Below are 15,519 nucleotides of genomic sequence, written 5' to 3'. Positions count from 1 at the left end.
GAAGCAACACACACAGAGACATACACACAGTCATAACCATCAGCAACTACACTGAGTTTAAGTGGGTCAATGGCAGTTTCTGACAGACGACACAAGCACTCAGAGACCAGACCGACGACAGATACAGGAGAAATAGTTTTAATGGTCTTCATAAACACTAATACATCACTGATGGATCTATTTAATAACTCCTAATAATGGAGCAGTGATGTTCACTGCAGAGCCAAATGACGTCCAGCTCCTCCTCAGTGGATCTAATGGGTGGAGGGAGAGAGTTATGGGTCGGTTAGGGTGTTGTTGGACCGTCTCGCTCCACCCATTACACCCAAATTACATCCAGAGAGAAGAGCTGGACTTCTCTCTCCACCCACGACTCTGCAGTGAACAGCCTCTCAAAATAGAGGAATTACATCCATTACTCAAATCTTTCCTGCACTTCCATTGACTTTACTGTCATCTAGTGGTCAACAAGATCCAGTGCACTTTACTGCCATTACAGCAGCTTTTACATCTGACTCTTGGACATGTTGATTTCAGAAGTAATGAAAGTTAGTTGTATTTTTTTCTGTAATGTTCACCTTTTCTTAGAAGATAATGTGTGCTTTATATGAATTATAATTATAATGTATTAAAAATGCACGTATGTAAAATGAATCAAGCTTTATACAGTCAGGATGGGAAATGAACACCCGTCAAAAACTGTTATATTATAATACTGTCAAATATTAACACTCTCAGCCAAATACTGGAACTTCAGGACAATAGCTGGTTATTTTGCTTCATCTGCCAGTCAGGAGCCTTGTCCAAATATTCACACTTGCGGTTTTGGCCACTTGAGAGCACGACTGTCCTATATCTTAAAAAATGCCAAAGTGATTATAAATAAGATTATAATAACTTCTGTAGACGTGTGATAGAAATAAAGTCAGTCTGGTTAGTAATAAGTGAAGCTGGTAATGCTGTTTGTGGAGTTGTTTAATCCTCCTCTGCTGAGATCTTCACAGATTTAATGTCTTCTTTTCTCTTCAGTGGATTGTGTCTGAAGTCAGTCAAAGTTGTTGTGTTTCTCGTTTTTTCTGTTGTTTCAGTGATTATGCTTGTTATTATCACCTAATTTATCACTCGGAGTAATAATACATTCTCAGAGACGTCTATTTGATGTCCGTGTTTTCATCTGGAAGACGTATGTTTAGTGTTATAACGCTTTGTAAATGATGACAAAATGTTAGTTGTAAATGTGGTCATTTTGCTCTGAAAGTTCAAAATACTGGAAGTGAAAATGAATCCTAGTGACTTGAAACTCAGTTTTAACAAAGTCAAAGTCTTTGGTTTTACCTTGATTTGCATAAAACACACTAACAAGATCAGACACTGGTACTTTATACAAACAATGAACATAATATTACAAATAAGTCCAGGTGTTTTCATGCAGACACCCCTGTGCTGGAGTGTGACGAAGGAAGATTTCCTCAATTCTGTGTTTCAAACCACAGTTTTGTCTGTCAGTTCTTTCTGTTGACTGGTTTATCTGGAACTTGGGGCAAATCCCAAACTGTTTTTTCCCCCTTGAAGGGCACTTTGGGAAGGGAACGCCAGGGGTTTTTCAAATAAAAGTGAACAACTGGATCCCTTCACTGAAGAGCGCTTCCTCAAGGCCGTTAGTGAAGGGAACATGCAATGGTCATTACAAGGAAGTAATTTTATGTCATTTGTGGTCGTGTGACCCAGGGAATACTAAATCATTTTAAAACTGAGAGTTTGAGTTAACTAACAAACAGAGCAATTCAAGTTGTTTTGTTCTGTTCTGTCAGTTCTTTCCATTTGTAGCAAAACGTGGCACGCTTAGTAGCGACGGGAATAACGGGGAAAACAACCCAAATAAAAAGGACACACCTTTCCACTTAGTAATGGCAAGAGGTGTGAGTTTCCGAATAGAAATAGTAGGTTTTATTAAAGTTACAATGGTTGGCCAATAGTCATTTAAGGCCAGTACTCAGCACCATTGCCAGCGGTCGAGCGAGAGAGCAACTAAACAGAAATGAACAATAATAATTGCAGGGGGTTTAGGCTTTCTTGTTGAAGACCGCGCTGGTATGACAGAAGACCCTTACGAAAAGATATTTTTCCCAATATATGAATGATCAATATATTAAATGATATAACAGTATATTTGAAAATATACAGAATTATATATTGTGTTAATATATTACAATATATTGAATAATAAATAAGTAATTGGCGCTTTTCATATATTGAAAAATATGTGACAATATATTTACTAATATATCATAATGTATGTAATTTTATATTTAGCAATACACTTCATAATATATATAGATGTATATGTGATCAGATATGATACTGCATGTGTAATATAATGCAGATATATTTACTCACGCAGCATTAACACACATTTATGGAGATATATATAATCTAATATATTTCTTATATTTATTTACATTACAAATGTTCCATATTTTCAAGCTATTTAACAACAGCACACCTGCATGAACTAAAGTATTTAACCAAGAGACTATCACTGTGCAGAAACATTACTTTTAAATTATTGTAATAATAGTCACATATATTCAGCCAATCATCAACGTCACCACAGGCTCTACTCTTCAGCACAATGGTCACGCCTAAAACTCACACATACACAGCAAAATCCCTAGTGTTAAATCAACACTGCTCAGAGCACATATGTGGTCCCACTCTACAGAGTGTTAAAGTTAATTAAGTGATTAATTATGTGATGATTGAGCATTAGTGATGAACACCTGCTGTTAACAAGCAGAATCACTGAAGAACAGAGAAACACAAGAACTACAACTGACTTCAGCCACAGCCTCAGATGAAATCAACTGAAGAGAAAAGAAGACATTAAATCTGTGAAGATCTCAGCAGAGGAGGATTAAACAACTCCACAAACAGCATTACCAGCTTCACTTATTACTAACCAGACTGACTTTATTTCTGTCAGACGTCTACAGAAGTTCTTATTGAGAATTAACAGAGGTTTAGATGTTGATGTTTTAAAATCACCATAAAAATCACCATTATGGGGATCAGTGTTGCCTTTAGTTGGGAAATTTGACTCTTGGCTTTTTATGCGAGTTTATGGTCTTTGTAACAGTGTTTACCAAAACACATAATTTGTTACAAAGAAAGCCAGACACAAAGATGGTCAGGTGATAGGCATAGAATTTTCAACATCATAAAGTATAAACATTCACAAATTTTACCATTGACCAAAAGTGTTTTTTGTTATAAATAGATTATTTTCAACAACAATAATATCTTTCTACAGATTAGACTTCAAGTTGATTTTTTATTTTTTTTTTCCTATTGAGAAAGTAATCTTTGGACACACACACAGACATCAAGAATCCATGTATGAATCTCAACAATGGTGACATGCTTTATGCCGCAATGCTTTCTGGGTGGCACCACAGTACAAAACTCATGGCTCCCAGCTTGCAATGCAGAATGAAGCATGTCACCATTATTGAGATTCATATGCTGATTCTTGATATCTGTTTGTTTCTAAAAAAAGAAAATAAAGGTGATTTTCAAAAAATGTCTGCACTGTATATAAAGGTCAAAATTCAGAATGTTTTCTCTGTCAATAAAGGTGAAAGTTATTTATTGATGACAACTTTTAGTCAGGGATATGATTAGAGAATCATTCTACTTTATGATAATGCAAACTAAACACCTGAAAGCCTTTGAGTTTGGCTTCCTTTGTAACAAATGATGTGCTTTGGTAAACACTGTTACAAAGAACAAAATTGCACTCGAATTGCCAAGTCAAACTGACCAACTAAAGGAAGTACTGATCACCATAATGGTGACCAAACATTTTACAACATCAACATCTCAACCTCGGTTCACAGACAGATATAAAGTCAGTCTGGTTAGTAATAAGTGAAGCTGGTAATTCTGTTTGTGGAGTTGTTTAATCCTCCTCTGCTGAGATCTTCACAGATTTAATGTATTTTTATCTTCATCTGATTTAATTTAAGGCTGTGGCTGAAGTCAGTTGTAGTTCTTGTGTTTCTCTTTTCTTCAGTGATTCTGCTTGTTAACAACAGGTGTTCATCACTAATGCTCAATCATCACTCAATTGATCACTTAATTGTCTCATAAACGTTAACACTGCCTCAGTGTTACTTTAACACCATGTAGAGTGGGACCATATGTGCTCTGAGCAGTGTTGATTTAACACTGGGGATTTTGCTGTGTACCAGAAAACATTTAAAATTTTAAAAACAACAGAACATTAAACACTTACAGATCTCCACCTATATTAATATTGAGCAAAACACATTAAATAACACTTAATTTCAACATTTACTCTCCTTTAACTGTCAGAAGCAAAGCATGCTGGGAACTAGAAATCTGTTGTAACACATTCTGTGAATGTGTGTGTATACATACATACATACAAACATACATTCACATTTATATGGGAACATGTATGTGCAATGCAATACATGTACACAATAAAGGATAACACTTTGTGAATATTATTATATTATATTATATTATTAATATATATATTATATTTTCGGCAATCAGAATCACACCCACCAGATTCACTGCAAATAATGACACAGCAATAATGACAACCCTTGGTGAAGTAAAGCCTGTGCCGCAGAGAAACAGCCGCTTCAGGAAGCTCTCAGCTCCTACAAACAGAGGAACAAGAAGAAACAGAAAATCAAGAAAAGCACAAAAACAATATATTCAAACTAAACAAAATGAATATTTCAACTGTACACCTTAAAGACAAAACAAGGACTTATACTGTCACAGAAGTATCTCAGCGTTTCATACTGACAAAGGGGAAAATTTCTATGGAAGGCATTTTCTGCCAAATTTAAATAAATAAATTAAATGATTAAAATTCAAATTAAAACCAGATTAACAATTTCATTACAGAAAACAGTACGCAAATGTGACAAAATTGAGAATGAAATTAAATGATTTCATTTTCACAGCATTATCCCTGTCAAATTGAAAAATAAAATGCAATTGGTGATTTCACATTTCATTTCCACTACAGTTTCGAGGCAAGACTGCCAATATTAAAATGAAAAGCCAAACGTGAAAAAGAACCTACAAATACAGTTTTTACAATGCTCTTTGGTAACGCTCACACAATAATAGTGACACAATTCCAATACAAATGTAAATTTTCGTTTTCATTTTAATTCCTCTTTTATTTCACAGTTTTCATTTTCGTTTTCATTTTCAAAGACAACCTGCGTGCAAATTAAAAAACTGTATTTGTAGTTTCTTTTTCACGTTTGGCTTTTTGTCACATTTTTTGCGTACTGTTTTCTGTAATGAAATTGTTAATCTGGTTTTAATTTTAATTTTAATCATTTAATTTATTTATTTAAATTTGGCAGAAAATGCCTTCCATAAATTTCAACTATATTCCAGCAAGCGGTAAGTAGTGATTTACTATAGAAGTAGCGATCAACTTCACATCATTTCTCTTAGTAGGATGAAAATAATCTTACTTAAACTGTGATTAATATACAGAAAGCGATCAAAGAACAATCCCTTTCCAATCGCCCAAGCTGTCAATCACACAGCGTGAGTTTATCTGGACACTTGCCAAAACTCGTTATGAAATCAATGACGCTGTTACACTGCACAACGAATCTCTTACTGTATTTATATACCTCATGTTTGCATTGGTGAAATCATTAGTGAGTGCAGAAACTGCGTTGCAATGATAAGATCTTTTTTCACGCGATCAACAGACTGTCATCTGCTCAATGCTCATTACTGCAACCTTTTATGTGACTGAAATAGATCTAAATACTTTAAAAACTTCTCACGATTCGTTAATCCCGAAAGCTGTAATAGTGAAAACGTATATTAGCTGTAATAGTAAAAGTTTTCCAGATAGTTCCACATGTAATGCCAGATATTTCATATGCAAGCATGTCAGCCAATCACAGCAGAGGGCGTTTACACTGAAGTCTCACACAGACACGCCCCTTCAAACAGAGCGTTCCAATCAGGGGATGAAATCAGGCTAGGAAAAATGCCTTTTATTCCTAAATTATAAAAAATGTTGATCTAAAAAACATACTAACATTATAAGGGCACCCCAGGAAACATTATAAAATAATAAAATTATCCATGGAATGGGATGTTATTTTTTGCACACAAAAAAGTATTCTCGTCGCTTGATAAACGTATGGTTGAGCCACTGTAGTCACTTTTTAAACATTGTCTTTACTAACTTTCTGGGCTGGCAAGTTTCAATGACATGGAAGCCTATGAAGGAGTGAGCCAGCTCTCAGATTTCATCAAAAATATCTTAATCTGTGTTCTGAAGATGAACGAAAGTCTTACGGGGTTGGAACAACATGAGGGTGAGTAATTACTGACACAATTTTCATTTTTGGGTGAACTAACCCTTTAAGGAGACTGCTCTCTCTCATTCTACCCTAACGCTGGACCAGAGGACCGTGATCCAGTGACGTAATACTCACGACGGCACATACAGAGATAATAGAGGAGCTTCTTTAGTGGCTATAACAGCAACAGCTGGAGCTCCGACCTGGGGCCGGTTTCACAAAGCTATTTTAGACCGGTCTATAGTGTTAGACAAGTCTAAAATCTGCTCATAGACTAGACTAATACAAGTTAGACCCTTTCACAAAAAATAAAGACTGACTTAATTTAGACCAAAAAATAAGACACCTTACTCCCAGGCTAACTTAGGTCTAAGACTCTATGTTACCTTGGCAACCAGCAGTAACAATCAGTTACATTACAGACAGCCAAAAGAAAAGGGAAAATGACTCATAATTTGTGGTTTGCTGACGACGTTATGAAGAGAGCTATGAGAAGGGAAAGGGTTTTTAGGGACCGCAGTAACTGGAAATATATAATAATGAGGACTTCATCGGTCGGTTTCGTTTGCCCAAGGAAGCTATACTGAGTCTGACAGATGAATTAGCTGAAGTACTGAGCCCTGCCACTTCAAGAAGCCACAGCATCCCAGCAGTGCTACAGGTTTGCACTGCGTTGAGATTTTATGCAACAGGAACTTTTCTGAATGCTGTTGGTGACACAGTGGGTCTCAGCAAAGCGTCTGTGTCACGGGTGTATACAGGGTATCAAGAGCACTGTCAAATAAGCTCCCTCAGTTTCCAAACCAACTGGCTGAGCTGAACAAAGTCAAAAGAGGGTTCTTCAGCATAGCAAGATTTCCCATTTGTTGGAGCAATTGATGGGACACATGTCAGAATCCAGGCTCCAAGAGCTCATGAACATTTGTTTGTGAATAGAAAAGGATATCACAGCCTAAACATTCAGGCTGTTTGTGATTCTGATCTCCGGTTCCTCAACTGTGTGGCCCGCTGGCCTGGATCAATTCATGACTCTCGAATTCTTCAAAATTCTCAACTTTGTCTTGCATTTGAGCAAGGCATTATCGATAGAGTCCTGTTGGGGGACTCTGGCTACCCTCTAAAACCTTGGCTCCTTACTCCCTTCCTGAATCCTACTACACCTACACAGAGAAACTACAACACAGCACACTGTTCAACTCGTAACACTGTAGAGCGGGCATTTGGTGTACTGAAGAGGCGTTTCCACTGTCTACATGGGGAACTGTGAATGGCACCTGACAGAGTGTGTAACATCATCTGTGCGACTGCTGTGCTGCATAACATAGCGAGGTAGGCCTACCTGAAAACAAACAATTTAATATTTTTTTTTTTTTTTTTTTTTTTACCTTTATCCCAGATAGCAACATTGTTTCGGCCCGGATCCGGCCCATATCTGGCACTTGTGGAATGCGGATCTGGCCCACATGCAGCGTGGAATGACGGCCCTTGGGTGGCCCACTCCTGTTTGCCAGATCTGGGCCACAAACAGGCCATAGCAATGCCACATGTCAGCCAAGAGCAAAGAAATAAACCACAACTGGTCCTTATCTGAGCCATAAAGTCTGTGTATATTAAATATAGAGTCATCTCAGCCTTAATAAGCCTGTTAACAAGCAGAAACACTGAAGGAAAGAAGAGAACAGAAAAAGAGACGAGCAGAAACACAAGAACTACAACTGACTTCAGACACAGTCTAAGATGAAATCAACTGAAGAGAAAAGAAGACATTAAATCTGTGAAGATCTCAGCAGAGGAGGATTAAACAACTCCACAAACAGCATTACCAGCTTCACTTAGTACTAACCAGACTGACTTTATTTCTGTCAGACGTCTACAGAAGTTCTTATTGAGAATTAACAGAGGTTTAACTATAATGTTTCATTTGAAGTCACCATAATAGTGAATAGTGTTTCCATTAGTTAGGCTCTTACTCTTAGGATATCTAAACTCCTAGTCTTTTTTGGCCGCTGTGGCAGTGTGTTAGTCAAACACATTTGCAGCAGCAAAGAAAGCTAAAGTGAAATGAGATCAGGTGATGATGGTTACCTGTTGATGATTTTATAATCATCATGAAATAACCTGTTTCACTGATGTCTTTGTAATCTAACAATTGTGTTGATCCATTAATACTTTCACATCACAAACCCTGTGTTACTGCAGCATGAGATCCACCAATATTATAACAGTTAGTTTAAAGCTTTTATCAAACATGAGATAAAAAAAAATAGCTTTTGTTGACACACAGATATCAACAATCAGCGTATGAATCTCAACAATGGTGACAATCACAAATATTTAGATAAACAGATAAATTCAGAACATCACTGAAAAGCTACTAATTCACAACAAAACCAACAGCAAAAAATAAAAGCAAATATTTAGAATCAAACAAAATTATAGAACAATTCAGCTGCATAATTTATTCATGTTGCAATGCATGCTGGGAGTTTTGTAATATGCTGGTACCCAGCATGCATTGCAGCAAAGTACTTTTGATTGTCACCATTGTTGAGATTCATACGCTGATTGTTGATGTCTGTGTGTCTCATCATAAACTGACTTTTTTGTGCTCATGTTTGATAAAGTCTTTGAACTTATTGTTATAATATTGCTGGACCCCACGCTGCAGTAACACAGGGCTTGAAAATATTAATGGATCAACACAATTGTTAGATTACAAAGACATCAGAGAAACAGGTTATTTCATGATGATTATAAATCCATCAACAGGTAACCATCATCACCTGATCTCATTTCACTTTAGCTTTCTTTGCTGCTGCAAATGTGTTTGACAAACACACTGTCAGAGCGGCAAAAAAAGACATAATATATAGTCAGAGTTAAGAGCCCAACTAATGGAAACACTAATCACTCTTATGGTGACTTTAAATGAAACACATTAGAGTTAAACCTTTGTTAATTATCAATAAAACTTCTGTAGACGTCTGACAGAAATAAAGTCAGTCTGGTTAGTAATAAGTGAAGCTGGTAATGCTGTTTGTGGAGTTGTTTAATCCTCCTCTGCTGAGATCTTCACAGATTTAATGTCTTCTTTTCTCTTCAGTTGATTTCATCTAAGGCTGTTGCTGAAGTCAGTTGTAGTTCTTGTGTTTCTGCTCGTCTCTTTTTCTATTCTCTTCTTTCCTTCAGTGATTCTGCTTGTTAACAGGCTTAGTAAGGCTGAAATTACTCTATATTTAATATACACAGACTTTGTGGCTCAGGTAAGGTCCAGTTCTGGTTTATTTATTTGCTTTTGGCTGACATGTGGCATTGCTATGGCCTTCTTGTGGCCCAGATCTGGCAAACAGGAGTGGCCCACCCAAGGGCCGTCATTCCACGCTGCATGTGGGCCAGATCTGTATTCCACAAGTGCCAGATGTGGGCCGGATCCGGGCCGAAACAATGTTGCTATCTGGGATTTAACCAGAAAAGAGCTCTCTGAGATTAAAAATCTCTTTCACAGGAGTGTCCTGGCCAAAATGTGCAGCAATACATTCAGTTCCGTCACAGATAAACATCACACAAACAGATTAGAAAAAAAAAAAAAAAAAAAAAAAAAAACAACCTTAAAAGCAGTTGCATAATGTTAGATCAACTTCCATTTGCCGGATAACTGATTTGAAACGGTCCAGAGTCAGCAGATTTTCTAATTTTAATTTAGATTGGAGGAGATTCCAATCAAACGGCGCTGCATACATAAAAGACTTCTTACCAAACTCAGTTCGAGTAAAAGGAACAGAAAGAGTATAAAAGTTTTGCGAATGAAGAGAATAGTTCTTGATAATTTTCTGCTGCACGAAACAACAGAGATAAGAAGGCAACAACCCCAAGATGGCTTTGTAAATAATTAAGTACCAGTGCGTTTTTCTTCTGGTAGACAAAGAAGGCCAACCTACTCTATGGTACAAGGTGCAGTGATGAGTTGAAGATTTACAATTTGATATAAACCTTAGAGCGCCATGATAAACGGCATCTAAGGAAGAAAGAAGATAATAAGGTGCAAATTGATATACAACATCACCATAATCGAGAACAGGGAGAAAAGTAGCAGAGACTAATTTCTTTTTTACATTAAAAGAGAAGCAAAACTTGTTCCTGAAATAAAACCCAAGCTTGATTTTCAACTTATTCTTCAGTTGAGTGATATGAGAACTAAAAGATAGGGCATCGTCAACTATGATGCCTAGATATTTGTACTCTTTTACTGATTCAATCACTATACCTTCAAAGGTCTGAAGAGATACTAAATTATTTTCAAGTTTTTTTGATTTGGTGAATAACATATACTTGGTTTTATCAGTATTCAGAACAAGTTTTAAACTGTGAAGCCTTAACTGAATAATATTAAAGGCTGACTGAAGCTTAGACAAGGCTTGCTGTCCAGAGGAAGCGCTGCTATACACAACAGAATCATCGGCATAGAAATGAAAGTTGGCATCCTGAATGTCGTAATCAAGGCTATTTATATAAATGGTAAATAAAAGGGGCCCCAACACCGATCCTTGGGGAACACCTTTGGAAATCTCTAATATATCAGATTGTTTACCTTCGGCTTGAACACACTGGGTTCTTCCACTCAGATAATTTTTAAACCAAGGAATAACGTGACTTGATAAACCAACCACCTTCAATCTGTGCAACAAGATTCCGTGATCCACTGTATCGAAGGCCTTTGATAAATCAATAAAAAGCGAGGCACAAAATTTACCATTATCCATTGACTCTACAATATCATTTAAAACTTTCAAAATAGCCGTTGTAGTACTATGTTTTTTGCGAAACCCTGATTGATTAATAGACAATACTTTGTTTGCGTTCAAATAGCATGTCAACTGTTCACTAATAAGGCTTTCTAATATCTTTGATAAAACGCAGAGCTTTGAGATTGGTCTGTAATTATTCATTATAGTGGGATCCCCCCCTTTTAGTAAAGGAACAACAAATGCTGATTTCCAAATTTCTGGAATAACACCAGTATTTAAAGAAAGATTAAAGATATAAGTTAAAGCAGGTATAATATAATCTGCTGCCAGTTTCAAATACACAGGCTCCACACAATCAGGACCTGAAGATTTGTTTATATCAAGCAGACAGAGTGCTTTATAAACGTCAGTGCTCTTAATTTGTTTAAATCTAAACTCTTCCTTTTCTAGATGACTTTCTGCATTAATAAAATCAGAATCAGAGCCTGTAAGATTTAGTGGTTGAAATAGAAACCCAGAGGCCACAAAATGCTTATTAAAGCAATTGAGCATATGTTCTTTATCTGATATGCTAGTGGAATTCATTTTTATACATGATGGGAAGCTAGACTTGTTTTTACTACCTGATATCAGTTTTATATTCTGCCAGAATTTCTTGGGATTATTTGAATTAATAGTGTTTTTTTCAATAAAATAATCAGCCTTTGCTTTTCTAATAGCCACTGTACATTTATTCCGGAGCTGCCTAAAACGGATCCAATCGGAGCCAACACCAGATTGTCTAGCTTTTGCCCAAGCCACATCCCGCTCACGAATTTGAACAGAAAGGGCTTCAGAAAACCAGGGATTATCCCTACCTTTAACACGGAATTTTTTAAAAGGTGCATGCCTGTTGATGATTGATAAGAATCCATTATAAAAGTAATTCCAGGCAGACTCAACATCGGGAATAAGAAAAATCCTGTCCCAATCATAGCGTGCTACATCAAAAAGAAAGGCTTGTTTATTAAAGTGCCGTGTACATCGTCTAGTGATAATACGTGGTTTGTGCTTGGGTAATTTGGTATCTCTGACTACAGCAATGACGCAGTGATCACTAACATCATTAGCAAATACAGAGGCCAAAGAGTACTTATGAGGCAAATTACTGAAAATAAGATCAATTAATGTGGACTTTTTGTGATCCTTCGAATTGGGTCTAGTAGGTGTCTCAACTAGCTGAAAGAGATTTAAAGAGTCACAAATTGCTTTGAAACAATCAGATACTGACTGTAGCCAGTTCACATTAAAATCACCGAGGAGAACAAGCTCCTTATAATTCAAAGAAGTCACAGAGTGCATCAGAGAGGAAATGGCATCAGTACTAGCTGATGGGGGTCTGTAGCAACCAACAACAGTAAGATGTAAAGTCTTGGAAACGATCAGATTTAAAGCTAATAATTCATACTTTTTAACTACTGACTCAGAGAGCAACACAGAAACTTCAAAACTGTCCTTAACATAAATTGCTACCCCCCCTCCCCTTTTTGGTCTATCAGTCCTATAAACGGTATAACCATCAATGTCTATGGCATTATCTGAAACTGTTTTTTTAAGCCATGTTTCAGATATTACTATAACATCAGCACTGGTATTTTTTGCCCAGATACGCACCAAGTCCAACTTAGGAAGCAGGCTTCTCACATTCAAATGAATAAAACCTAGTCCTGATCTAGATTTAAAATCTGCAGGAACTTTAAACGTTAGGGAAGTGTCATTAAAAGGACCAGGATTTGGTAATACATTTCCTGATATCAGTAACATAAGAATTATAAAACTCCGACGCCTTACTGTTTCACTTACATTTCCAACAGAAAGATTCAAACAAATGGAACATTTGATACTGGGCTCCTTATTTGTTTGAGCAAAAACTATGGAATCCTCGTTCACAAAGTTTGAAAGTAGTGACTTCAAACGGCAGTCCGAGAGAACGTTGAAGTTTGTACATATACCAATCCCCGTCAAATTTGTCCATTTTAAAATTGAGGATGTATCGTTATGTAACGAAAAGTCTGAGTCGTAGCCGATGTTTCCCTGGTAGAGTATCACAACCAGAAATGCCACCAGAGCTGCGCGATTAGAAGAAACAAACCACATAGTCCTTTCAAAGTCCAGCTGAGCCGACAACCAAAATAAAATATGAAGGTTTCTTTACAGACGTGTAGACTTGTGGTACTCCAACTCTTTTCACAGGGTGCTGCCCGACACCACGAAGCAGAAAGAGGGATCCACGCAACATCAAACCGCGTCCCGCACCGAGAGAAAATCAAAAACAAAACAAACAGAAAAGGATCAGTGCCAGATCAACAAACAGCGACCGATTTCTCAAAACGCTAGTTTGTGGACAAGGCCACACGCGTTAATGAAATAAGCACTTTCCTTAACGAAATAGAGCCTAATACATTAATCCAGTGGGTCGGCGTCTTCCCTCCGTTAGTAAGGAAATCGCAGCACGATCGGCAGATCAACTCTTCTCTTCCGTTGGTGGAAGTAAAAGACCACACACGATCAATAAACAATCCCCGGCTTGTCTTAACATAAGACGGCGAACTCCATAGGTAAAAGTCGATAAACATAAAACAAATAAAATTATCTTTGACATAAAATTAAGACAAACTGAGACATGCTGCACACAAACGCGGACATGCTGCCATCTTGGATTGAAGTGCTAGCCATTTTCAATAGGCCTAATTGAGTTACTATTTACCACATGCTACAACTATAATCAAAATTGTTTACTTCATTAATCATTAGGGATCTCCGGCTACCTGACCCTGAAGGAGAGGATATCAGAGATGACAATCACAATGAACTGGAGGACAGAGAAGATTTAGAGGAACTGGTCGATATGTGCGTCAGATGTATGTTGACAGGATTTTCAATGTCTGAAACAACAACAAAAATCACATTAAAGTGGGCCACATGTTGCCTGTCTTTACCTATTAGGCTTAAATGAGTAGCAAACAACTCAATAAATACATACATTTATTTTTTTACGTTTTCTCAAGTGACATACTGTTCAATCAATAAATTACTGTAACAAATTACACAGCACTTAAGTCTCTTTCATTCATATCAAAATCCTCAAGGTTATTAAAAGTACAACATATTTAAACAAACTGTAAACCAATGTAAAACTAATAAGGCAGTGAGGTATTTTAGGCATATTAGACGTAGACCTACTCAACATATTCACTTTTGAAACTGCTTTAAAAAACACAGAAAATAATTAACCTAAAATACCTCATTGCCTTACTGGAAGTACTCAAGATATTCACAACTCCTGCGACTGTTTGTGCAACTCTAATTTTTATTTCTCTCTCTGAAGCTGTAAAACTTCAATCTCGAGCAGCAATTTCCTCTCTTCCAGTTCAAGATTTCTGTATTGTTTATCTAGCACCATTGACATAGTTGTTCCTCTCGACACTGATGGGCAAACCATGGGACCAGCATCTGATGCTGATGCTGATGATGACACTGACTCTTCATCTCCAGTTCCCTCCCGTCTCTCACCCGGCTTCTCCTCCACTGCCTCGCTTCGGTCCCAAGTCAAAGACAGGGTCACTAAAAATAAGTACAGACATAACATTACCTTACTTGCTTCATGAATCTGATTCCTACATTATATATATTGCAGACCTAGAACCTTCAAGGAGGAAAATACGGAATTTGCCCCCGAGTTCCAGACAAACCAGTCAATGTGTAGTGATGTCTGAGATATGTGTAAAACATCACAATCAGTAAATGAGCTATTGCTTCACTACAGTATAAGCCTGTTGTTTATTCCTCTTGGGGTCCGTCATGGTTGAAACCTTTCTGGCTTCGTACTATGGAGTGTGACGTTGCGTGTGGAGTGCTGTTGGTCTCGGTGTGTGTCTGTGCGGTACCACAGTGTGACATATAGCCAGAGGCCGGTTTCACAAAGATAAACTTTGACTATGGCTTAAATATAGTAGATAGTCAGACTTCAGATAGACATCTAAATCAGACCCAAAGCAATTAAGACTCTGACTATCTTAAGTAGGACTACACTGCAATGCATTATGGGTAAAATAAGACACTTTTCAAAACAAAAAACATGGCAGATCGAATAAGCGCATTCAACCGCTCAGTGCAGTTTACCCCAGCGGAAAATATGTGTTTGTTGGAGGAGTGTAACAGTTACAAGGACATTTTACTTGGGACTTTTAGCGGAGAATGTAGTAACAAGAAGAAATGTTTAATTTGGAAAAAGATTGCTACGACAGTTAACAGCGTTAATCCGACCGTTGAGCGGAGCGTTAAAGACATACACAAAAGATACAAAAACATGGTTCAAGATGCCAAAAAAGACATATTTAAGAGGAAATATC

At 37.1% G+C, this 15,519-nt stretch overlaps 1 pseudogene across 1 annotated transcript; it reads left to right on the top strand.

Annotated features, from left to right (window-relative positions):
• Positions 1 to 3,183: 3,183 nt before the first annotated feature.
• On the top strand, positions 3,184 to 14,775 carry LOC308687911 (putative nuclease HARBI1; annotated as a pseudogene). Its single transcript has 4 exons — positions 3,184 to 3,191; positions 7,145 to 7,712; positions 13,922 to 14,017; positions 14,565 to 14,775. The product of its transcript is annotated as a putative nuclease HARBI1 (transcript).
• Positions 14,776 to 15,519: the final 744 nt, after the last annotated feature.

The sequence above is a fragment of the Scardinius erythrophthalmus genome (genome assembly GCF_964197995.2).
Source record: "Scardinius erythrophthalmus genome assembly, chromosome: 3".
Lineage (NCBI taxonomy): Eukaryota > Metazoa > Chordata > Actinopteri > Cypriniformes > Leuciscidae > Scardinius > Scardinius erythrophthalmus.
Note: the sequence above shows the minus strand (reverse complement) of the source record. Positions and strands in the feature narration are given on the sequence as shown.